This window comes from Staurois parvus, unplaced genomic scaffold (assembly GCF_062004578.1).
Source record: "Staurois parvus isolate SC_StPar_1 unplaced genomic scaffold, SC_StPar_1.0 ptg000671l, whole genome shotgun sequence".
Taxonomy (NCBI): Eukaryota; Metazoa; Chordata; class Amphibia; order Anura; family Ranidae; genus Staurois; species Staurois parvus.
The window spans coordinates 84,743-111,007 of NW_028318467.1; the positions used below are offsets into that span (position 1 = coordinate 84,743).

General features: G+C 44.4%; 1 protein-coding gene across 2 annotated transcripts in view; it reads left to right on the top strand.

Annotated features, from left to right (window-relative positions):
* Nucleotides 1–26,265, top strand: part of ARHGAP32 (Rho GTPase activating protein 32) — a 291,658-nt gene that overhangs the window by 68,101 nt on the left and 197,292 nt on the right. For both annotated transcript variants that reach the window (XM_089652090.1, XM_089652091.1), the window contains one exon: nucleotides 3,303–3,365. The gene's annotated coding sequence lies outside the window, so the exon portion shown is untranslated. The remainder of the gene's footprint in view (nucleotides 1–3,302; nucleotides 3,366–26,265) is intronic.

Sequence of the window (26,265 nt, forward strand, 5' to 3'; positions counted from 1 at the left end):
CAACTGTTGTCACCTTCTCACCAAGCTGCTTGGCAATAGTTTGGTAGCCCAGTCCAGCCTTGTGTAGGTCTATAATCTTGTCCCTGACATCCTTGGACAGCTCTTTGGTTTTTGCCATGGTGGAGAGTTTGGAATCTGATTGTTTGATTGCTCCTGTGGACAGGTGTCTTTTATACAGGTAACAAAATGAGATTAACAGCACTCCCTTTAAGAGAGTGCTTCTAATCTCAGCTTGTTATCTGTATGAAAGACACCTGGCAGCCAGAAATCCTGCTGAATGATAGGGGATCAAATACTTCTTTCCCTCATGAACATTTAAATCAGTGTGTAATTTGTTAGACATGCATTTCCTTTTGAATTTTTTGTTGCTATTCTGTCTCTCAGTGTCACAATACACCTACCATTAGATTTTAATGAGTAGGCATTGCGGTGTCACACATTTCACATTTACTTCCTAAAGTGTTACTAAACCCACAACAGTAAAATCAGTCTGTATATGCAGTAAAGCATGCTTGTTATGCTCACTGTGGAACCTAAGGGTGTCACGGTCTAGCCTGCAGATTTCTGTTTGTACATTTCTTACCTCCTCACTGCAGTGGTTCTGTTAGATCTGTTTCTATTCACATGTGCTGCTGACTTATCTGTTGACCTATGGGTGTCACCTGCTCCACTGAGGATTTATATCCTTTCCCCTTCTATCACTTCTTGGTTCACCTCCCTGTTTGCTTCCCTATATATACACGTGTTCAATGCAGTGCTCCTTGATTGAGCACCTTCACAGTACTCTGAGCTCCCATTTGCTGACTACTCGTGTATCCTGTGTCTGACTACCCGTGTACCAACACAGTTTCATCTACCATCTGTGCTTGTCTGCTGCCCATCCTGACTTTGCCTTGTCTCCTGGATTTCACTTTGTTGCCTGCTGTTCATACGCTGCACAGGCAAGTAGTCTCCTCATCCTCAGCTGGGCGTACCTGTGGGCCATGTCCTGCTTCCAGCTTGCTGCAAGTCCATCCCCACTATCAGGGGCCCTGGTGAAGAAGCAGGCTGTGGCTTAGTCTCCGCACTCTGGTGAACCCTGAGTTGGCGATCTGCAAGGGCTGACTACTACAGACATTTGACAATTTGCTCAGGCCATGAGGTCCTCGAAGACACCACAGCTACTTCTGAAACAACTTTAAAGGTCGGCACAGAGAGTTGAGGTCCAGCAGGCCTACCAAGAGCAGGCCGTGGAGTGTCTGCAGGAACTCTATTCCCAGTTGGACCAGCTGCAAGTTGGCTCCACTTCCTCTCACTCTGTCCCGGGTCCCACTATTACTCCTGTCTTGGACTGTCCTTCGAAACTTCAGCTGCCTCCGCCGCCTTGTTTTTCTGGTGATCCAAAAGCTTGTCAGGGCTTCATCAACCAGTGCTCAATTTATTTTGAGTTAGCAGCCCATCATTTCCCTACTGATTGTTCCAAGGTACATGATATCATTCCTTTCTGGTAAGGCTCTGGCTTGGGCCTCGCCACTTTTGGAAGGTCAAGAGCCAATGATTTCCAGTCTTACTGCCTTTCTGCGACACCTTTTGATGTCTTACAAAAAAAAAAACCCACAGGCAGACTCAATGGACCACTCGGTCTTTTTCTGACGTCACTTTTCTATGTTTCTATGCCAGGGAGGGCATCATCCGCTGCTGGAGCACTTCTTCGGGTTCGTCAAGGAAGCATGACTGTTGGTCAATACACAGTTTAGTTTCGCACCATGGTCTCGGATGTGGCATTGAATATTAAGGCCTTTACCGCAACCTTTTGGCAAGGTTTAGCGGGCTGTATTAAGGACGAACTAGTTGGCAAAACCATACCTTCCACCCTGGATGACTTAAAGTGGAACTTCACTCTCTCAATCAACATTGACTATTTGTAATCCTAATGCTGCTAGCATTAGGAAAGTATATCATATTTACTTTTTTAAATTGTTTTCTACATTTCTTTAGATACTTCCTAGTTTTCATGCCTAGGCAAATGATGTCATGCATCCCGGGAGTCTTCAGGAGAGGAGGAGAGGCTTTTTCAGCTAAGCACACCCTCTTGCCTGTATGTGTATCTGTAAGGGCAGGTGGATTTCAGGAAGGAATTGCTACAGGAATCATCTACCCTTGCAAAAGATGTCCACAACCAGAAAAGGTGGTGGGTGTTTTTCTAATTGATTACTCAGCAAAATAAAACATGGCGATATGGATTGATGGGGGAGTTTGGTTTGAATATTAAAATTGATTTAAATACTGCTTTTGGTTTGTGGTGGTCAGATAAAGTGTAGTTCCCCTTTAATCGCCCTTAACAAGCAAATCGATGTCCGCTTCCAGGAGTGAGATCTGGAAAGGCCTTGTCCACGTCACCCGTCCAGTGGGTTGTTTAGCACCTGTTCCCCAGGAAGCTCCTGAACTACCCACCTCTGCAACTATACCTATGCAATTAAAGCACATATGCCTCACGCCACAAGAACGATCGGTTGCCTGAAACTCGGCCTGTCTTTACTGCGTAGCTAACGGTCACATAGTAAAGCCCTGTGCACCAGGAAAACTCTCAGGTCTAGGTCACACAGAGGGAGGTGATCTAGACCAGAACCTGAATTCCGTCACTTTACCTTGATTTGTCTTACCTGTCTCCATTCACTGGGCCCTGAACTCATATCAAGTATCTGCATACATGGACTCTTCTGTGAAGTAGCAGCAGAGAGGAGTGGTGCTTAGAGCTGCTGCTGTACGAGGGAGCAGAGTCTCTCCTTTCAGAGCCCTGGTAGTGTAGTGATAGGTGTTCACCCACAGCTCTGTAAGTCCTCATGCACACGGGACATTTTTACAGCAGCTGTTTTTGGCTTTTGGCGTTTTTTCTACAGTTAATAAACTCCCTAGCATGTTATCCTATGTGTCCATGCACACATAGACTGCAATCAACGATTTGTGACTAGGAAAAACCCCAGAACTAGTGGGTTTCTAGGAGTTTTTGGCTGTGAAAACACTCTAATGCTGTAAAACATGGCAAACTGTCGTATTTTGACCTTTTTTGATTAAAAAAAAAGGGTTTTTTTATGTAGAAAAAAATAAGAAAAAAAGCCTGCTAAACGCTAATGCAAAAACGCTAAAAACTGCTGAAAACCTCATGTTTTTAACATGACTTTACACAGCTAACGTTACCAGCATTATTAAAACACCCCATGTGCATGGAGCCTAAAACTGTGATTGGCTGTTTCCTCTGTGTATTGTATTGTGTGAACTGAATGCTTGTGGCAATATCTGACTAATCTCTATTTTTTCCACAGATCTGAAAAATTTGGCAGATATGAAATAATCACCTTCCAGCCAGCTGAAATCCCCACTCTGTGGTAAGTCATTAATGTAACAGATTTGTTCAGGTGTGCTTCTGTCATAATGTATGTTCCTGTGAATGTAATGTGATGCAGAGGACAGATGCAGAATTGGATCAATGCTGCATCCACCTAGGTTAGTAGAAATGTCTTTTTTATAAACTCCATACTTCTATTTTAAATGACATGTCTGATTGGCTGGCCTTCATCCATGCTTTGTAAACAAGGTTCATCTAACATATTTTATGTTTGGAAAGCCTCTTGTATGCTGATATTCATACAGCAGAACAAATCCCATAGGCTGGGTAACCATCATGACTACAAGAATTACAGCTGAAGCCTTCAGTGGCTGTCCGTGTTCCATAACATCCACCTCCCAGTAGACCTCCGAATCCAGCATGCTTGTGTCCACAAATATTATTGTCTAGGAGAATTCTCCATTCACTCCTCCACAAGTGCTATTGAGAAGGCAGACTAGAAGTGGAGTCCTAACAAGAGGTGAAGACTATCTGTATTTCAATTTTTAATTTGCAGCATTCAAACAAATTACATTTTATGGGATGTTATAAAAATGATAATTTTGCTAGTTATTTTCTTCTGGCTGCTCAGTTCGTCGCAGTCTCTGGTGGTGTGCGGAGGCAGTGGACTCGGAGGAGATGTTAGGAAAGGGAATGATTTATTTCACCACTGACCTAGAAAAAGAAGAAATTAACTCTGTCACTCTCACTTCTGCTTCATGGTTGCCAAATCTACAAGACCCTCATAATCTACCTCATTATCAACACAGCCTAAAGAAATTTTGATGCTTTAAAATGCAACTCCAGCCAAGCAGATAAATGCACGGTTACATAAATGTATTTAAATTGTTTTAACTGCTACAACATTGGCAATTCCGTTAAGCCAGTCATGTGGTTCACACTGCACAAGCAATATGGTGGCACCACTTTGCACTAGTGCAGCTTCCTGTGCCTCATCCCAGCATGCCCACTGTGGTAGAAATGGCTTACTTATGACAATTGGAGTTCCAGATTATTCTGCTTGCCAAGTAAAAATCTGCTTTGTTTTTTTTCCTGATATTTTGCAATTTTGCTTTTTTGTCCCAAGTTAAATATAGCTACATGAAAGCTGTGTTGCTACATCTCCTTACTTTGTTGTGTGCTGACTGATTATTAATGGAAATACTATGGCAGCTGAAAGCAGTATTAAACCCAAAAGAACATTTATTATATAGCAGCTTACCAATTCTTAGACGTGATGGCTGTTTTAGTTTTCATTTCTATTTTCATCTGGTGATCCAGCCAGTACGTCTGTTGTTTTTCAGCAGAAAAGCTCTCTTGCAGTCACAGGGATGAGACAGACCATTTAACACTGACAAGGATGATTAAAATAACCAGATTTTATTTATGTAAAACTTTTATCCCAAAAGGAAAAAAAACAGTTTGCTGTGACTGCTTATAAAATATTAGCTGGAGTTTGGCTTCAAATTATTACCGTATATGAATCTGCTAGTATTTCTAACACACCGCCCCCTCCCCAGACTGACAATGCTGCTGTCCAAATTTGCCCCCTGTGCTCCTTCAGAGTGGTGTCTGTGTAATACAGGAGGTGTATTATTGGCCAGATCACCAGAAAACAGAGGGAGGAGAAAAGCCTTTAAAAAATTCAGCCACTACATCTAATGATTGGTAAGCTGCAATATATGACATTTTTGTATTTGAGTTTATTACCTTTTGATGTCTCGTTGTTTGCTCCATCCCTCCTACTTCTGCCACAGTAGGCACTCTGCCGCAGCTAGGAACATGATAAGATAGAACGAGCCCAGAAAAGGGCAACACAGATGGTAAAAGGTCTGATGGATAAAACATATCCTCCAGACTATAATATGTTCAGGCTGAAGGCAAAGAAGGGAGAGAGAGGAGACCTGATTGAACCTTGCATCCAGGGGGTGGATAAAGTTTAGGAGTGCAGTATATTTCAATATGAATTTACTGTAAGATAAAAACACGGGGACATTACCTCAAACTAGCAGAAGGAACGTTCAAAGCTAATCTTAGAAAGTATTATTTTACCGAAAGAGTAGTTGATGCTTGGAATAGACTTCAAGCAGAGGTAGTGAGCCAGTCAACAGTAAATGGATTCAGACATGCTTGGGACAAACATAGATCAATACCTAAAGCAGAGTTCCAGCTGTTTCTGTATTTATTAAAAGTCAGCAGCTACAAAAACTGTAGCTGACGTTTAATAAACACACACTTACCTGTCCTGGAGTCCAGCGCCGGCATCTCAACTGTGGGCACCAGGCTGTGACAGCTTGCGGCTTCACAGCCTGGTGTCCACTGCGCATGCATCAGTCACGCTGCGCCTCCTGATTGGTCCGGCAGTCTTCTGGGACCTGTGAAACTTCCCAGGAGACTGTGGGAGGGAGGAGGGGGCCGAACCTCTGGCTCACTTTGCTTCGGTGAACTGAGCCGGAAGTGGGAGCGGGTACTGTCAAAAACAGGTATCCGCTCCCCCCCAAAAGGTGCCAAATATGGCATTGGAGAGGGGAGGAGGCAAATAAGAGGAGCTTCCGCTTTTGAATGGAACTCCACTTTAAGTAATAAAAAAATGGGGCTGACTTGATGGACCCCTTGGTCTTTTTTTCTGCTGTTGCTCTTCCATGTTTCTGTGTTCCCTGCTGGTATCTGGGATATAAGTTGTGACAACCATTGCCCCTATACATCAGCATTGTTTTATGCTGCATTGGATCTGACATCAGATTTATACCTACACCCTGTTCCAGGTTGAAGGTATAAAGGAGGATTGTGGGTAGTAGGAAAGTAGTTTATATTACATTCATAAAGAGACGCTATTGCCAGACCATTTATATTAACCAAAATATTCTCATAGGATTATTTGTACATTTAAAGTATTTATGCATGTTATTCACCTGTAAACGCCTCCCTTGTGTAGACATCTAAGACCTCGGAGACTGCTGTGTGCAGCTAGCTTGGTTGTGATGTCAGCAGTCCCAACAGACTCAGAGCTGTCAGGTGATACTCAATAGTATTTGCTTTTAGTCCTGTAGCTACATGTGTAGGGAGGGGAGGGGATGGACAGAGGTGCTGGGTCAGCACAGACATTGACTAGACACTGCTAAAAGAGGAAAGGTCTTAGAAATGGCATGTGGGATTATGGTAGGGAAATGACCAGTCACATTTTCTAGCAAGTTCAGAGGCACATAGCAAGTGAATAAAAAAATAATTGCTGGTAAATAAATGTAAATACCTAATGACAGGACCTGTTTAATATTTGATGACTCGGGGAGGAACTTTAAAAATGCTCATTAAGTGCCTAAAAACTTCAAAAGCCCTCTTTGATTTGGAGGGAGCCCTTGTTGGCCCTTAGAAGTGTGATGCCTGCTGTTACAGTATCAGGAAGTTGTCCCTCTGTGGACTGTGAGAGTGACAGTGGTAGACCGTTCCCAACGTTGGTTGCAGCAGCAGGGGGGACTTGTGGACCTCTCCCACACCCAGCAGCAAACCCCAGGAAGACATCTGCCTGAGATTCTGCTTTCTGGGGAGGGACACGATGAGGGTTGTGGTGTACAGCCGGAAGGACAAGGATTCCATGTTCCTTGTTTATATTAATTGGCTTCTATGTATTACTGAAAGTGCAAATGTGGCTGTGAGTCCCTGGACATCAAAGAGTCCCCTGGCCCTCAGAAATGCTGCTAATGGTCACTATGGCAACACTAGAGAAAAGTAAACTTTAATTGCAAGTTAGTCTGACTGGGTCTTTATAAAAATGCAGCATTTAATAAAGTATTAATTATGTTTTAATGCCCCCTGCTGTAAGAAAAGCTAGGTGTTTTGGTCATACAATTCGTGATCTGGAACATTGTGCATGTGGCAGTCAACCGTCAACCTACACAGTTCTGATACAAGCTGATATAAGAGCATGTATATGTAAATGGTGCTGCAACCCATAGTAAGGCTAGTGTCCTCTTTGGTACCAGCTGTGGACTGTCCCTCACTGAGACATCATGCCCAATGCAAGACTATGGACCTTGTATTGTTTTTGATGATGTCAGAACCTTAGACCTGGAGCATGGGGGAGAAATTTGCTGTAGAGACTGATATAGCAGCATGGATGATCGAGTAAATCTTATTTTCTGTGGACCCTAAACCTACAGGAGCAATTAGCCCTTGCAGTGCAGGCACAGACCCACTGCAAAGGATAATTTAAACGTTTTTTGGGGTTGGGCTTTAAGGGCTAGTTCACACTAGCCGCACCCTAAAACACAAGTCACTCTTTTTTTGAGGGGGGGTTAACTTTATTGAATGTGTCCAAAGTTTAAACGTGCCATCCAGTACGTTGCAGAAATATGTAGCATGTCTGTTTTTCTACACTGCACATGACACCAATGTCACAATATGAACAGTGACTGGTTTTGATCCAGTATGGAAAACTACCATTGTTCACGGTATATGTGGGTGAGCCCCAAAACATTACACATTCTATCCTATCCCATCTTTCTAGTCCAAAAAAAGTGTGTTTGTGTATATATATATATTTATGAACACTTTTTAATCAGAGTATAGCATTAAGGGATTGGCACTTGCCAATGAGCACCAAAGTTGGCAGGTCCGCCACTGGCACCCTGTGCTTTTTACAAATAAGAGCAGGTTCACCCTGAGCACATGAAAGCCATGGAGAATGTTATGCTGCCTGTAACATTGTTCAGCATGACCGTTTTGGTGGTGGGTCAGTGATGGTCTGGGGAGGCATATCCATGGAGGGATGCACAGAGCTCCACAGGCTAACCAATGGCACCCTGACTGCCATTAGGTATCGGAATGAAATCCTTGGACCCATATTCAGACCCTACTATGGTGCAGTGGGTCCTGGGTTCTTCCTGGTGATCGACAATGCCCGGCCTCATGTGGTGAGAGTATGCAGGCAGTTCCTGGAGGATGAAGGAATTGATACCATTGAATGGCCCCCACGCTCGCCTGACCTAAATCAATAGAACACCTCTGGGATATCATGTTTCGGTCCATTCGACGCCGCCCGGTTGCACCTCATACTGTCCAGGAGCTCAGTGATGCCCTGGTCCAGATCTGGGAGGAAATACCCCAGGACACCATCCGTCATCTCATTAGGAGCATGCCCAGACATTGTCAAGCATGCATACAAGCACGTGGGGGCCATACAAACTACTGAGTATCATTCTGAGTTGCTGTAATGAAATTTCAACAAAATGGACTAGCCTGCTGCATCATTTTTTCATTTTGAGTTTTGGGGTGTCTTTGAATTAAGTCCTCTGTAGGTTGATAATTTTCATTTCCATCAAGAGATGGGGCTTCCTTACGTTCCTAACACATTACCCAGTCCATATCACTATAGATAGATATCCATTGAGATGTGATGTGTTTTCAAAGTGTTCCTTTTTTTGAGCAGTGTGTGTGTATATATACATACACACATTATATTGCCAAAAGTATTGGTCCACTCTAGTTCATCCCAGAGGTGTTCAATCGGGTTGAGGCCAGGACTCATCCATGACTTTATGGACCTTGCTTTGTGCACTGGTGCGCAGTCATGTTGGAACAGGAAGGGGTCATCCCCAAACTGTTTCCACAAAGTTTGGTACATGAAATTGTCCAAGATGTCTTGGTATGCTGATGCCTTAAGAGTTCCCTTTACTGGAACTAAGGGGTCAAGCCCAACCCCTGAAATACAACCCAACACCATAATCCCCTCTCCACCAAACTTTACACTTGGCACAATGCAATCAGGCAAGTACCGTTCACCTGGCAACTGCCAAACCCAGACACGTCCATCAGATTGCCAGACAGAGAAGCATGATTGGTCACTCCAGAGAACACATCTCTACTGCTCTAGAGTCCAGTGGTGGTGTGCTTTACACCACTGCATCCAATGCTTTGCATTGCACTTGTTGATGTAAGGCTTGGATGCAGCTGCTCAGCCATGGAAACACATTCCACGAAGCTCTCTATGCACTGCTGTTGTGATAATTTGAAGGCCACATGAAGTTTGGAGGTTTTTAGCTATTGACTCTGCAGACGGCGACTTCTGCACACTCTGTTCTTCAGCATGTGCTGACCCCGCTCTGTCATCTTACGTCGCCCACCACTTCATGGCGGAGTTGCTGTTTTCCCAGTTGCTTCCACTTTCTTATAATACCATTAACACTAGCAAGGAAATTTCACGGATGGACTTATTGCACAGGTGGCAACCTACCACGGAACCACGCTTGAACTCACTGAGCTCCTGAGAGTGATCCATTCTTTCACAAATGTTTGTAGAAGCAGTCTGAATGCCTATGTGCTTGATTTTATACATCTGTGGCTATGGAGGTGATTGGAACACCTGAATTCAATGATTTGGAGGGGTGTCCCAATACTTTTGGCAATATAGTGTGAGTGTGTGTATGTGTATATATATAATCTCACATTCTGGGGCTGGACACAATTGTGGAAACACCAGGTAAAAAGAAAATTGTTACTTAATATGGTGTTGCACTGCCTTTGGCATCCAAAGCAAGGCTAACTGAATTCTCCTGGTAAATGACAATTATAAGTCTTGGATGGTGGATAATGGAATCTGATACCACTCCAAACCTTGTTTTCCAAAATTGATTATAGTGGCTAACGGCTATAGCGGCTAACTGCAGCACCTAGAGAAGGTGCAAGACTTCATCTGTATGCTCATCAAACCATGACTTGACAACACCAGGTGTGTGAATTGGAGCATTATCATCTTGGTAAATGGCACTGTCTTCAGGAAACAAAGGGGTTGATTTATTAAAGGAAAACAGACTGTGCACTTTGCACAGTGTAGTTGCACTCTGCAAGAGCAGTTGCTCCAGAGCTTAGTCAATGAGCAGAAGCTGTGGTGACTTCCATCAGCCATTCATGTGAAAGTAATGATGCTGTTTTTTTTTTATTTTCCTTGCATGTCATTGGATATTCTTTTGCAAAGTGAAGCTTTACCTCATTTACTAAGTTTTGGAGCAACTGCCAATACCAAGATATGGCTGCCCAAATCATAATTGCGCCACCATCATGCTTTACCGTTGGCACAAGACTGTGCTGGTTGTAAGCTTGGGACAGTGTTCGCCACAGGTAAACACATCCGGTGGTTGGGAACAGTGTGAAGCTCGATTCATTAGATCATATTACAGTCTTCCATTGATTGATAGTCCACGATTTATGTGTGTTGCAGCACTTTCTACTCTTCTGAGCATTAATATTGGTCACTAGTGGTTTGGCTTTTGAAGTTCCCTCTGCACAGTGTTTGTGGACACATGCTTTCGAAGACTAAGATTGAGCTCTGCAGTCACTTTTGCAGCAGTTGTTACCTTATTCCGGGTCACAGTCGTGCCCAATGTCCTTTTTTCTCTGTCAGTTGACCATGTCAAGTGCGCTTATGTTCATCAGATGACATTTCCCAGAAACTGTATCCCATCATAACCTTTGATACTGTACCTCGTGACATCGCAAATAAATTGGCAAATTCAATCACAGAGGCACCAGCCAAGTGGGCATCAACAAGGTGGCCTCTTTGAAAATCTGTAATCTCTGACATGGCTCTGTATTACTAGCAGTGCACACAGTGAATAACAAAAGTGAGGCTTCCCACCTGTTAGATAGGTGTCTCATCACGCAGCGGAAGCAAAAGAATGTTACATCACTTCCGTTGTCAATGCGAAACATGTTGTCACTTTCACACCTGCAAATCATGTATTGTTTCCATATTTTTGTTCAACCCCATATATATATAATATATATATATTTACATAGTTATTCTGGTTGAAAAAAGACACTAGTACATCCAGTTCAACAAAAAAAAAAACACACATCACACACAAATCGAAAGCCTCCATATATGCTATCCTATACCCACAGTTGATCCAGAGGAAGGCAAAAAAAACCTAATAAAAGTATGTTCAGTTTGCTCCAGCGGGGTACAAAAATCCTTTCTGATCCCCCAAGAGGCAATCGGGATATTCCCTGGATCAACATTACCTAAAAATATTAGTATCAGTTATATTATAAGTATCTATGAAAGAATTCAGGCCTTTCTTAGAACAATACAGTGGGGCAAAAAAGTATTTAGTCAGCCACCAATTGTGCAAGTTCTCCCACTTAAAAAGATGAGAGAGGCCTGTAATTGGCATCATAGGTAGACCTCAACTATGAGAGACAAAATGAGAAAACAAATCCAGACAATCACATTGGCTGATTTGGAAAGAATTTATTTGCAAATTATGGTGGAAAATAAGTATTTGATCAATATGAAAAGTTCATCTCAATACTTTGTTATATATCCTTTGTTGGCAATGACAGAGGTCAAACGTTTCCTGTAAGTCTTCACAAGGTTGGCACACACTGTTGCTGGTATGTTGGCCCATTCCTCCATGCAGATCTCCCCTAGAGCAGTGATGTTTTGGGGCTGTCGCTGGGCAACACGGACTTTCAACTCCCTCCAAAGGTTTTCTATGGGGTTGAGATCTGGAGACTGGCTAGGCCACTCCAGGACCTTGAAATGCTTCTTACGAAGCCACTCCTTCGTTGCCCGGGCGGTATGTTTGGGATCATTGTCATGTTGGAAGACCCAGCCACGTTTCATCTTCAATGCCCTTGCTGATGGAAGGAGGTTTGCACTCAAAATCTCACGATACATGGCTCTATTCATTCTGTCCTGTACATGGAGCAGTCGGCCTGGTCCCTTTGCGGAGAAACAGCCCCAAAGCATGATGTTGCCACCCCCATGCTTCACAGTAGGTATGGTGTTCTTTGGATGCAACTCAGCATTCTCTCTCCTCCAAACACGACGAGTTGTGTTTCTACCAAACAGTTCTATTTTGGTTTTGGTTTCATCTGACCATATGACATTCTCCCAATCCTCTTCTGGATCATCCGAATGCTCTCTAGCAAACTTCAGACGGGCCCGGACATGTACTGGCTTAAGCAGGGGGACACGTCTGGCACTGCAGGATCTGAGTCCCTGGCGGCGTAGTGTGCTACTGATGGTAGCCTTTGTTATGTTGGTCCCAGCTCTCTGCAGGTCATTCACTAGGTCCCCCTGTGTGGTCCTGGGATTTTTGCTCACCGTTCTTGTGATCATTTTGACCCCACGGGGTGAGATCTTGCGTGGAGCCCCAGATCAAGGGAGATTATCAGTGGTCTTGTATGTCTTCCATTTTCTAATTATTGCTCCCACAGTTGATTTGTTCACACCAAGCTGCTTGCCTATTGCAGATTCAGTCTTCCCAGCCTGGTGCAGGTCTACAACTTTGTTTCTGGTGTCCTTCGACAGCTCTTTGGTCTTCACCATAGTGGAGTTTGGAGTGTGACTGTTTGAGGTTGTGGACAGGTGTCTTTTATACTGATAACAAGTTCAAACAGGTGCCATTGATACAGGTAATGAGTGCAGGACAGAGTAGTCTCTTAAAGAAGAAGGTGCAGGTCTGTGAGAGCCAGAAATCTTGCTTGTTTGTAGGTGACCAAATACTTATTTTCCACCATAATTTGCAAATAAATTCTTTCCAAATCAGCCAATGTGATTGTCTGGATTTGTTTTCTCATTTTGTCTCTCATAGTTGAGGTCTACCTATGATGCCAATTACAGGCCTCTCTCATATTTGTAAGTGGGAGAACTTGCACAATTGGTGGCTGACTAAATACTTTTTTGCCCCACTGTATACTGAACTGGCCAGAACCAGCTCTTGAGGGAGTCTATTCCACATTTTTACAGCTTACTGTGAAGAAGCCTTTCTTTATTTGGAGATTAAATCTCTTTTCCTCCAGATGTAAAGAGTGCCCTATTGTCCTTTGATGACTTTATGGTAAATACCTCTACACCAAGTTCACTATATGGACCACTTATGTATTTATACATGTTGATCATATCCCCCCCCCCCCCTTAATCTCCTCTTCTCAAGAGAAAATTAATTCAGTTCCTCTAATCTTTCCTTATAGATGAGCTCCTCCATGCCTCATATCAGTTTGGTTGCATTTCTCTGCATTTTCTCCAGTTCCCCAATATCCTTTTTGTGAAGTGGTGCCAAAAACTAAACTGCATATTCCAGATGAGGTTTTACTAATGATTTGCACTTGGGGTAAAATAATATCTCTTCTCTGCATTTTATACCTCTTTTAATACAAAAAAGTATTTAGCTCACTTTGGAAACCGCAGCTTGGCATTGCATGCCATTATTAAGCTTGTGATTTACCAAAACTCTCAGATTCTTCTCCACCATTGATTCCCCCAGTTGTACCCCCCCCCCAGTATGTATGATGCATGCATATTCTTAGCCCCCAAGTACATAACTTTACATTTATCAACATTAAACTTCATTTGCCACATAGTTGCCCAATTAAACTGCATTGAGGTCGGCTTGTATCCCATTACAAAGCTTGGTGTCCTCTCCAAACACTGAAATGGTACTTTTAATCCCAGACCCTATATCATTTATAGATATATTAAAAAGTAAGGGTCCCAACACTGAACATTGGGGTACACCACTAACAGCCTTAGACCATTAGGAGTATGAATCCTCAACCACTACTCTTTGAATACGATCTTTTAGCCAGTTTTCTATCGATTTACATACGGATTTTTCCAAGCCCGTAGACTTTACCTTACACATTAGCCGTGTGTGGGGAACGGTGTCAAACGCTTTTGCAAAATCCAAGTATACCACATCCACTGCCACCCCTCTGTCCAAGATTTTGTTCACCTCTTCATAAAAATAAATCAGAATTGTCTGACAACTTCTGTCTTTCATGAATCCATGCTGACTTTTGCTTAAAATGCTTTTTTTTTTTTTTTTTTTTTTTTTAGCAAAAACTCATCTATGTGGCCCTTTAGTAAACTTTTTAGTGTCTTCCCAACTATAGAAGTTAAACTAACCAGTCTGTACTTACTTGGTTATAGACTTTGACCCCTTTGTAAATATAGACACCATGTTGGCCTTACACCAGTCAATAAAGAGTCTTTAAAAATTAGAAACAATGGCTTTGAAATGACAGAGCTCAATTCTTTTTGAATCCTTGGGTATATGCCATCCAGTCCAGGTGCCCTATTCACCTTTATTTTGTCTAAATATTTCTGGATCATATCAATTCTGAGCCATTATAAATCATTGGGGCTGTTTTAATATCATCCCCATTATAGACACGAGTTCCTCCATACTCATATGTATACACAGAGCTGAAGAAGGTATTTCATAAATTTGCTTTCTCTTTGTCACCTACTCCAGATTATTTTGTAAAGGCAATCCAATGTAAAGTTTGGTAGAGGGGGGGATATGGTGTGGGGGTGCTTTTCAGGGGTTGGGCTTGGCCCCTTAGTTCCCGCAAAGGGAACTCTTAAGGCATCAGCATACCAAAACATTTTGGACAATTTAATGCTCCCAACTTTGTGGGAACAGTTTGGGGATGGCCCCTTCCTGTTCCAACATGGCTGCACACCAGTCCACAAAGCAAGGTCCATAAAGACATGGATGAGTAAGTTTGGGGTGGAGGAACTTGACTGGCCTGCACAGAGTCCTGACCTCAACCCAATAGAACACCTTTGAGATGAATTAGAGTGGAGACTGCGAGCCAGGCCTTCTCGTCCGACATCAGTGCCTGACCTCACAAATGTTCTTCTGGAAGAATGGTCAAACCTTCCTATAGACACCCTCCTAAACCTTGTGGACAGCCTTCCCAGAAGAGTTGAAGCTGTTATAGCTGCAAAGGGCGGGCCAACTCAATATTGAACCCTACAGACCAAGACTGGGATGCCAAGAAAGTTAATGTGCGTGTAAAGGCATATATATCTCTATCTCTCTCAACCAGATCTTTAGAAATGTGTTTAGAGCTCCCTATGCTAAAAGCCAACTGTTTTCATTGTAAATTTAATGGGTTCACCTTTTCCCACAAACCCCCATATACATCCCAGGATCCCCAGCACATTACATATATTTCCCCTCCATATGTGTAAGCACTTCATGGCTGGTCAGCAAGACTCCTCGGTTCTCGAACCCCCCTCTTCTTCATGGCAGGTTAGGCTGGATGTTAGAAGTGATCCCTCAGAATCTAATCTGTGTTGTTAAAACTGCGCATGCACAGTGCTCTCTCTCCTTCTAGGATCTTTGGCTCATCCACTTCTGCTACAGAGGAGGGAACACACTGAACATGCATATAGGAGTACAGTCCAACATCCAGCCTGAGCACCAAAACGTTTTTGCTGACAGGCCACCCCTGTCCTTCACATATGGAGGGGAAAAGGAGCAGCATTTGTACCAGCTGAACAGTGATGTTGGGGATTCTGGAATGCATAGAGTGTTTGTGGAAAAAGTGCTGTAAAATGTAACTAACCCTTTAAACTTGCTGCCAATATCCATTCCCCCACTGTTCGTGGATGTAGTGAAATCGACCTTTGGGCATTCCATTTACTAGCAATAAACAATGTTCTATTAAACCTCAATCTCAGATTAACTTGGTTCTCCGGAACCTCTAGATGCCCCAAAATACAAATCTATGGATTTTGTATACCATTTGTTTTGCATAAATATGTTGAACAACTTTCCAACATCTTCCCAATTTTGGACATCCCCAGATAAGATGTATGAAATCTTCTAAGGCCTGTCCACATCGGACTGCTGTATAAACGGATTAAGGGGTTGTAAACGTGCTATGAACTTTACGGAGTTAATCTTTGAAAGGTTGATATTGAGACAGAGGGAATCACCCTTAAAGTGATACTAAGCATAAATAGTTTTTTTCAAACAACAAACATGATATACTTGGCTGCTCTTTGCAGTGGTTTTGCGCAGAGCACCCCACGATCCTCCTCCTCTCGGGTCTCCAGCCGGCACTCCTGGCTCCTCCCCCTTGCTGAGCACTCATGCCTGCTTGCTCCCAAGCCCTGCTGTGTGTGTCTATTAACTCACAGAGCATTCTCAGTCCTGACTCCACTCCCTCCTCACTAGCTGTGATTGACAGCAGCGAGAGCCAATAGCTCCTGGGGTAGATGATTCAGGTAAACACCTAAATCCAATGATTTGAAGGGGTGTCCCAATACTTTTGGCATTATAGTGTATATTCGTTCTCCATAGTCTAATCCCAATTAAAACACCAATTTAATGTGGTAAATGCACTTACAATGAAAAAATGACAACCAGGCACTTCATATCAAATATGCAGCTCATGTTCCAGAATCCAAGATGGCTGCCACAGTGTCATGTGTTCTGTCTCTCTTACTTTATTCACAACTTAGTAGCCTGTTTCTATATGCTCATATAGTTGTGGCCAGCAGACTAATAGCTGATCTCAGGTGTTCGCAGCATCTACCTACCTAACCAGGTGTGTCAGAGGGGACAAAACAGGTCCCAGAGTCATGGCGAAGAGCAGAGAACCCGTCATACCGAGCGGCTCTTCTGGGGTAAGCGGTGCACTATGTACGGTAGACATGGCCTTCTTCTCACTAACCTGTGCAAAGCAGCAGACATTACTCTTCTAGCATGGTCTATTTAGCCCTACCTGTATATATGAAAGATACGTTTAGTCTTGCTGGTAGCGGTTTCTGTTCGTATCTGCATATGAGAATATGAGAAGGTAGTTTTGTATTGCTGGTAGCAGTATATGTTGTGATCTGTATATAAGAGAAGGTAGTTTTGTATACATGGTAGCGGTTTCTGATGTTACCTGTATATAAGTGAAAGTTATTTTGTATTGCTGGTAGCGGTATATGTTGGTACCTGTATATAACAGATGATAGTTTTGTATTGCTGGTAGGGGTATATGTTGGTACCTGTATATAACAGATGATAGTTTTGTATTGCTGGTAGGGGTATATGTTGGTACCTGTATATAACAGATGATAGTTTTGTATTGCTGGTAGGGGTATATGTGGGTACCTGTATATAACAGATGATAGTTTTGTATTGCTGGTAGGGGTATATGTTGGTACCTGTATATAACAGATGATAGTTTTGTATTGCTGGTAGGGGTATATGTTGGTACCTGTATATAACAGATGATAGTTTTGTATTGCTGGTAGGGGTATATGTTGGTACCTGTATATAACAGATGATAGTTTTGTATTGCTGGTAGGGGTATATGTTGGTACCTGTATATAACAGATGATAGTTTTGTATTTCTGGCAGCGATTTATGTTGTGACCTGTATATAAGAGAAGGTGTTGTTGCTTCTGCCTGTATGTATCCTGGCCTTTTCCCTGCCACCTGTATACAGGTAATGTTAGGTGTTCTATTGGGGCGGAGAGGCGTTGGTGGGAGAGTGTGGTTTGGTTGTGCAGCATTTGGCCGCACTTTTACTTTGCTGAAAGGCTGCCATGGCAACAGATGAGATGGAGCATGACATGCGCATACTAAAACACCTCTCCTGCCTTCCATCTGAGCCCAGGAAGCATTGCACTCACTGGGAGGGAGAGGAGCTGAGGAGAGGAATGAAAATCTCGTTTCTCTGGATGTGTGTGAAGTTAGAGCCATTATCACAGACATTCAGTACAATGCCACGTACAGGATGCCAGCTCAGCCAATCACTGTCCACTAAGCTGGGACTATTGGTTACTGTACACTTCTTATTAGGATGGAGAATGTTAGCTGTCACACAAGATGCTGATGAGGGCTCATTCTGTCATAATGTGGGAATGACAACTGTCAGCACTGATTGTTAGATGTAAAATTATAGATCAGGCTAGAAAATGAAAATCTGGTTGTCTTATGTAACACTTGTGATGACTGAAAGATGGTTACTTAAAGTGTTACTAACCCCACAACAGTAAGGTCAGTCTGTATATGCAGTAAGCATGCTTGTTATACTCACTGTGGAACCTAAGGGGTTAATCCTCTGCACTGTGTAAAAAGGCTGTTTGATCCTGACTTCTCTGATCCTTCACTTCTTCCAGTGCCCCCCTCTTATCTCTTGGTCAGACATAACGTGTGGAGTCACTCTGCACATGCTCAGTTTGGTGTGTATTGCTAGAGAGGTAGTTTTTTTTTTCTACTTGTAGAGTGCATGTGATCAGCACAGGGCCAATTAGAACTGTCCAGACAGACTTCAGGGGTCCTGCATCCTCCTACAAGCTTTAATATGCTGATGAGAAAAGGTATTTAGCAGTTTATATTTACTAAAATAATTGCACTTCCATGTTGTGTGTACTGTGGGAGACCAGATATAGTGAATGCAGGGTCCGGGGAGACCAGATCTAGTGAATGCAGGGTCTGGGGTTTAGTAGCACTTTAAAAGAACCATGTATTATAACTGCATTAGCAGCACAGTAAAGCTGACAATCTCCAAACATTGACTGCAAGTGAATATTTCTGATTAACACCCCGGTCACATCAAAGCCGCTTTAGAAATTGTTCGACTTACAGTGAAGTCACACAATTTCAAAGTCGGGAGACATGCCAATTTGAGGTGCAATTTGCAAGACATCTGACACAGATTGCTATGCAAATCGCACCAAAAGTAGTGCATGTACTACTTTAGAAATCCGGGTGGTTCCTAATAATTCGGAACCACACCGATATGACCGCTAATAGAGGACAAAAGGGTGCAACTTGGCATACGATTTGCAAGTCGCCTGGCATGCAAATCGCATGCCAAGTTGCACTCGATGTGACCGGGGTGAAATGCATTTTAAAAAACAAAGATCGAGTTACTACCAGTGAATTAAGCTGGGTATACACTAGTACAATTTTGATCCACATTTTTTTGTTTTAAGGACATTGTACCGTGTTTGTTAGTCTTTCTAATCATTAGTGGGGTCAAATCGATGTTCGTTTTTGACTACAGTGATTAGTAAATTCGAAGGAGCAGGATAGAAGATTCTTCTCAAATGTACACATTTCTAGGGCTAGGGTCAAATAAATGCGGTGTGATTTTCCTGCCGATTTCAGTGCAATTTCAAGGGGTAGTGCCGCAATTCAGGTGCAATTTGCCAGTCTGTCTTTTTCTCTCCCCCTCCCTTCACTCTCTTCTCCTTCTCCCCTCTCTCTCTCCCTCCCTCCCCCCCCCTTCCCCTCTCTCTCACCCAGCCCACTCTCTCTCCCCCCCCCCTCCCCTCCCTCACCCCCCACTTTCCCTCCCCTTTATCTCTCCCCTCTCTCTCCCCCCTCTCTCCCCCTTCCCCTCTCTCTCCCCCCTTCTCCCCTCCCCCCTTTCTCCCCCCTTCCCCTCTCTCTCTCCCCTCTCTCTCACCCAACCCACTCTCTCTCTCCCTTCTCCTCTCTCTCCCCACTCCCCTCCCTCACCACCCACTCCCCCCTCCCCTCCCTCACCACCCACTCCCCCCTCCCCTCCCTCACCCCCCACACTCCCTCCCCTCTCTCTCACCAAACCCACACTCTCTCTCCCCCTTCCCCTCTCTCTCTCTCTCCCCACTCCTCTCTCCCCTTTATCTCTCCCCCTTCCCCCCCCTCTCCCCTCCCTTTCTCCCCCCTTCCCCTCTCTCTCACCCAACCCACTCCCCCCCCTCCCTCACCCCCCACTCTCCCTCACCCCCCACTCTCCCTCCCCTCTCTCTCACCAAACCCACGCTCTCTCTCCCCCTTCCCCCCTCTCTCTCTCCCCCTTCCCCTCTCTCTCCCCACTCCTCTCTCCCCCCTCCCCTCTCTCTCACCAAACCCATGCTCTATCCCCCTTCCCCTCTCTCTCTCCCCCCTCCTCTCTCTCTCACCCCCCTCTCTCTCCCCCCTCTCTCTCTCCCCCCTCTTTCCCTCCCCTCTCTCCCCTCTCTCTCTCTTTCTCCCCCCCTCCCCTCTCTCTCCCCCCCTCCCCTCTCTCTCTCTCTCCCCCCTCTCTCTCTTCTCAGAACAGATAAGCGATTTCCATTCAACTTTATATAGCTACAAATCACACTGCACTAACCTCACACGGGATCCTTTTTAAAATCACTTTGGAATGGCACTGCATACATATGAAACTCATGTTCTTTCACTTGTCATGAGGCTCCAAGCGTTCTTGAATACATCAGTAATTGCATCAGTGTGAACCGGGGCTGGCAGTGCGTGTGGTTTGGTAAAGTCCATTCATTCTAAAATCGAATGTTAAATGCAAATGAAACCTTGAATTGCTTTTGAATAACTTTCAAATGTGCTCAGCATTTTTATACAAATTTTCCTAAGAATGTTCATACAATGTTCATTCAAAATTCTACTAGTGTGTAGCCAGCTTTAGGGAGAATTACATTTACTGCTTTAAAAATATGCCCCTTGGTCTGCCTGGTCCTTACAGTCCTTGTACTCCTTTACATACATAGAGCGCACAGTGAAAAATGTCCGCCTTGTTTCTTTCTGCTCTCACTAAAGATTTCAGACACACAGATAAGACGTGAACCATCATGTGACCAGCAGGTGTCGGCAATGTGCTGTGTAATCAGTGTATCATTTCCTCAGTGTTGCAGTGCTGTGTAGTGGGCGGGGCCAGAACACCAGGGAGTGTAATACATATTTGACTTCCTTTACAAAGCTGGAAAAATATTATACTGAAGGGATGTCAATAATTTCATGCACTGCACTTTTCTCTGCCTTGTTACATAAGTGGTTTATGGCTGATTACCTATTGCCCAGTAATCTGTGACTGTAAGCCCTGAGCAAGTATAGGTGATGCGCCCACTTCTCTGTGATTGTGGGATTCGTATAGGTCCATAGGGAGATTTGCCTCAAGTGCTTTTTGGATAGTAAATATTGGAGCATTGTGCCATGTAATTCTCTTGTCCTCAATGCACGAGCTGGAAAATCTGCACTAACATGTTCCATTACCAGAGGTGAACACAGGCCAGAGGCTGCTGCGGCTCTCTCTACATCGCTTGCAAGAGAGATCCTTTCCGGCACTTACAGTCAGGCTTTAAACAGCTTTTCAATGACCGTTTCATTTGTAAAAAAAACTGTAGATAAAATGTATGACAGTCAACACAGTGCATTTGCTTTCCATCATTTCCTCTGCTCCACCCCAAAACGTGTACATCTCACCCTCACTGCTACCATCTCCCTACTACTGCTCTCATCACCTCCTGCTGACCCAAACACCAGGACTGGAAGGCATGTACTCTCGTGTACATCCCGCTCCCATGTTACTTTCCTCACCCTTCTTTTCTCCTAACTCCTGGGGATATCTCCCCAAACCCTGGTCCTCCAGTATTTCACCCCCACACCAGGCACCCTCCTTCTTCTCCTAACCTCTGGGGATATCTCCCCAAACCCTGGTCCTCCAGTATTTCACCCCCACACCAGGCACCCTCCTTCTTCTCCTAACCTCTGGGGATATCTCCCCAAACCCTGGTCCTCCAGTATTTCACCCCCACACCAGGCACCCTCCTTCTCCTAACCTCTGGGGATAGCTCCCCAAACCCTGGTCCTCCAGTATTTCACCCCCACACCAGGCACCCTCCTTCTAACCTCTGGGGATATCTCCCCAAACCCTGGTCCTCCAGTATTTCACCCCCACACCAGGCACCCTCCTTTTCCTAACCTCTGGGGATAGCTCCCCAAACCCTGGTCCTCCAGTATTTCACCCCCACACCAGGCACCCTCCTTCTTCTCCTAAACTCTGGGGATAGCTCCCCAAACCCTGGTCCTCCAGTATTTTACCCCCACACCAGGCACCCTCCTTCTTCTCCTAACCTCTGGGGATAGCTCCCCAAAACCTGGTCCTCCAGTATTTCACCCCTACACCAGGCATCTTCTTTCATCCAGGAATAGCCGCAATCCCCTCAATTTAATATTGGTCCCAGTGCTCACAAAAACCACCCTCCCTTTTTCATGTGCGCTCTGGAATGCCCGCTCTGTCTGTAATAAGCTCACCTCTGTCCATGACCTTTTTGTCACCTTAACCTACTAGCAATTACAGAAACCTAACTCCAAGCAGCAGATTCTCCTTCCCCAGCAGCACTTTCCTATGGAGGCCTCACCTGGACCCACTCACCCAAACCCAGTGGTCGGAAAGGTGGTGGAGTTGGTTTGCTTCTATCCCCACTGGTTTCCGCCAATCCCTCCACTGGCTTCCGATTGCCCAACGCATAAAATTCAAAATATTAACATTGACGTACAAAGCTGTTCATAACACTGCCCCAAACTACATCACCGACCTGATATCCATCTACCACCCAAAATGCACTCTCCGCTCCTCACAAGACCTCCTACTCTCCAGTTCCCTGGTCTCCTCCTCCCACGCCCGTCTCCAGGACTTCTCCAGGGCTTCCCCCATTCTCTGGAACTCACTACCCCAATCCATCAGACTGTCACCTGCCCTCCTCACCTTTAGGCGCACCCTGAAAACCCATCTCTTTAGAGAATCCTACCCCGCCCTCACCTAATTGCTGATCTCCTCCACTCTTCCCACCACTCCATCCCCAACAGCTATTTCCTCCTGTACCACTCCCCCCTCCCTCCTAGATTGTAAGCTCCAAGGAGCAGGGCCCTCGAACCCCTCGTGTATTGTATTGTTACTGTACTGTCTCGTGTACTGTCTCCCATTATAATGTACAGCGCTGAGCAAACTGTTAGCGCTATATAAATACTGTATAATAATAATCCCTTCTGAGCACCTTTCAAGTCCTCCCTAACCCTCCTTCTCTATCCTTCTCTTCTTTCGAGACTCACTGCATCCGGCTGTTTTCTCCCATTTCTATGAGGATTGCAGTGATCTATCGACCTCCTGGACCGGTGTCCCGCTTTCTTGATGATTTCTCCACCTGGCTACCCTACTTTCTCTCCTCTGAACTAGCCACTATCATTCTCAGAGATTTTAACATCCCTATTAATATCAACAACCCGGCTACATCCCAACTCTTCAACCTAATCTCATCTTTTGCATTAGCACAATGTATACAGTCCTCCACTCACTCTGATGGGAATACATTAGACCTTGTTTTCTCCCATCCTTGCACTCCCTACAACCTCACAAACGCCCCCTTTCCTCTCTCTGATCACAATCTCATCACCTTCACAGTCTCCTCGTCTTCAAACACTTATCCCTCCAAGCAGCAAACAATTACCTGCAGAAACCTTCACAACTTGAACCCTGCTCCTTTCTGCTCTGCAACTGACCAACTCAATGACAGAATCTCTCCCCTGTCCTGCCCTGACCTGGCCACTGCTGTCTATAACAGTTCGCTTTCATCCACATTAGACTCACTTGCTCCTCTAACAACACGAAACATCAGGCCCCGACCGTTACAACCTTGGCAGACTGACGACGCCAGAAATCTTAAACGACATAGTCATGCGCTGGAGCGATTGTGGCGTAAAACCAAATTCCAGCAAACATTCACCCGATATAAATCTGCTTTCTTAACATACAATTCCTCCCTTCATGCTGCCAAAGAAGCCTACTTTGTCACTCCTATTAATACCTTGTCATTCAATCCTCGTCGTCTCTTCTCTACTTTTAACTCTCTACTTTCTCCACCTCCACCCAGTACCTCACTCACTGCTCACGAGATTGCAAATCATTTCAAAAACAAGATTGATGCAATTCGTAGGGGCATCGCCACTGCACAGACATCCATCCCACTTAGCATACCTTTTACTAAACCTTCCTCAACACTTTCCTCTTTTGACCTTGCTACTACTGAAGAGGTCACTAAGGTTTTCTCAGAAGCCCATCTCACTACCTGCCCTCTGGATCCTGTCCCCTCCCAACTACTACGGTCACCCTCTTTTTCCATCCTATGTTGCCTCACTCGCATCTTCAATCTTTCCCTCTCTACTGGTGTCTTCCCCTCCCCTCTAAAGCATGCGCACATCACTCCCATACTTAAAAAGCCCTCCCTGGACTCCACCAACCTGAACAACTTAAGACCCATCTCCCTGCTACCATTTACCTCTAAACTCCTAGAACGCTTAGTCTACAATTGCCTGACCTCCCACCTCACCGACAACAACCTTCTTGACCCTTTACAGTCTGGCTTTCGCTCACTCCACTCCACTGAAACTGCCCTACTAAAACTCACTAATGATCTACTAACAGCTAAAACCAATGGCCTCTACTCCGTACTCTTACTACTTAACCTCTCTGCGGCTTTTGATATGGTTGACCATCCCCTCCTCCTCAAAAAACTGCACTCTCTTGGCCTCAGAGACTCTGCTCTCTCCTGGTTCTCCTCCTTTCTATCGCAGCGCTCCTTCAGCGTTACCTATAACGCTGCCTCCTCCTCTCCACTCCCTCTTTCTGTAGGGGTCCCTCAAGGTTCTGTCCTTGGACCCCTTCTCTTCTCCATCTACACCTGCTCCCTTGGTCACTTGATAAACTCCCATGGCTTTAAGTACCATCTCTATGCTGATGACACACAAATCTATCTTTCTACCCCTCACCTCACCCCTTCAGTCTCCTCTCGCATTACTAACCTACTAAGCGACATATCGGCATGGATGTCACTCCACTTCCTCAAACTCAATCATTCCAAAACTGAGCTCTTGGTATCCCCCCCAGCCTGTGCCCCCTCCCCTGACTTCTCCATCAAGATCAATAACACAATCATCAGTCCCTCCCCTCATGCCAGGGTACTAGGTATAATCCTAGACTCCCATCTGTCCTTTCACCCCCAAATCCAATGTCCAAATCTTGTAGACTTCACCTCCGCAACATCTCCAAGACACAACCGTTCCTAACCACGGAAACCACTAAGCAACTTATTCACTCCCTTGTTATATCTCGCCTTGACTATTGCAACTCCCTTCTCATTGGCCTACCGAATCACAGCCTATCCCCTCTTCAGTCTATCATGAATGCCGCTGCCAGACTTATCCACCTTACTAACCGTTCTGTATCTGCCACCCCTCTCTGCCAATCCCTCCACTGGTGTCCGGTTGCCCAACGGATAAAATTCAAAACATTAACAATAACGTATAAAGCCATTTACAACTCTGCCCCAAATTACATCACCAATCTTGTCTCCAAATATCACCCAAACCGTACTCTCCGCTCCTCGCAAGACCTCCTACTCTCTAGCTCCCTTGTCTCCTCCTCCCATGCTCATCTCCAGGACTTCTCTAGAGCTTCCCCCATCCTCTGGAACTCTCTACCCCAATTTATCAGACTATCGCCTACTCTGCTCACTTTTAGGTGATCTCTGAAAACCTATCTCTTCAGGGAAGCCTATTCTGCCCTCAGCTAATAATGGAATCTTCTACTCTTCCTACCAGTCCATCCCCCACAGTTACTACCTTTTGTACCACTAGCCCCTCCCTCCTAGATTGTAAGCTCCAAGGAGCAGGGCCCTCCTTTCCCTCTTGCATTGAACTGTATTGTTGCTGTATTGTCTCCCTTTATATTGTAAAGCGCTGAGCAAACTGTTGGCGCTATATAAATCCTGTATAATAATTTTTTGGATTACTTAATGTGGTAACAGGAAAGCGTAGTAACTTCCACCAACCTATCAGACTCTTCTCCATTGTGCTTCTATCCAGGGTGATAGAAGGTTAAATGCTTTCCGGGATGCAGTCCATCATCAGCGTGCATTGTTAATATTAAATTCCTGCAGAATGTGAATGCACAGAATATACAGTCATGGCCAAAAATATTGGCACCCCTGCATTTCTGTCAGATAATGCACCACTTTGCCCTGAAAATTGTTGCAATTACAAATGTTTAATCATTCTCATGTTTATTTCTTCTGTTTGTATTGGTATGACACACAAAAGTGGAGAAACAAAAAGCCAAATCTGACACATTCAATGCAAAAATCCAAAAATGAAATAGACAAAATTATTGGCACCTTCTGAAAATTGTAAGAAATAATTGCATTCCAAGTTTGTGATGCTCCTGTAGTTTGTAATTAAATTCACCTATATCAATTAATAGGTGCTGACAATATAGAAATCACACAGGCAACCAGTTAAAATGGTGAAAAATTGACTCAACCTTTCTGTGGTGTGTCTCTGTGTGCCACATGA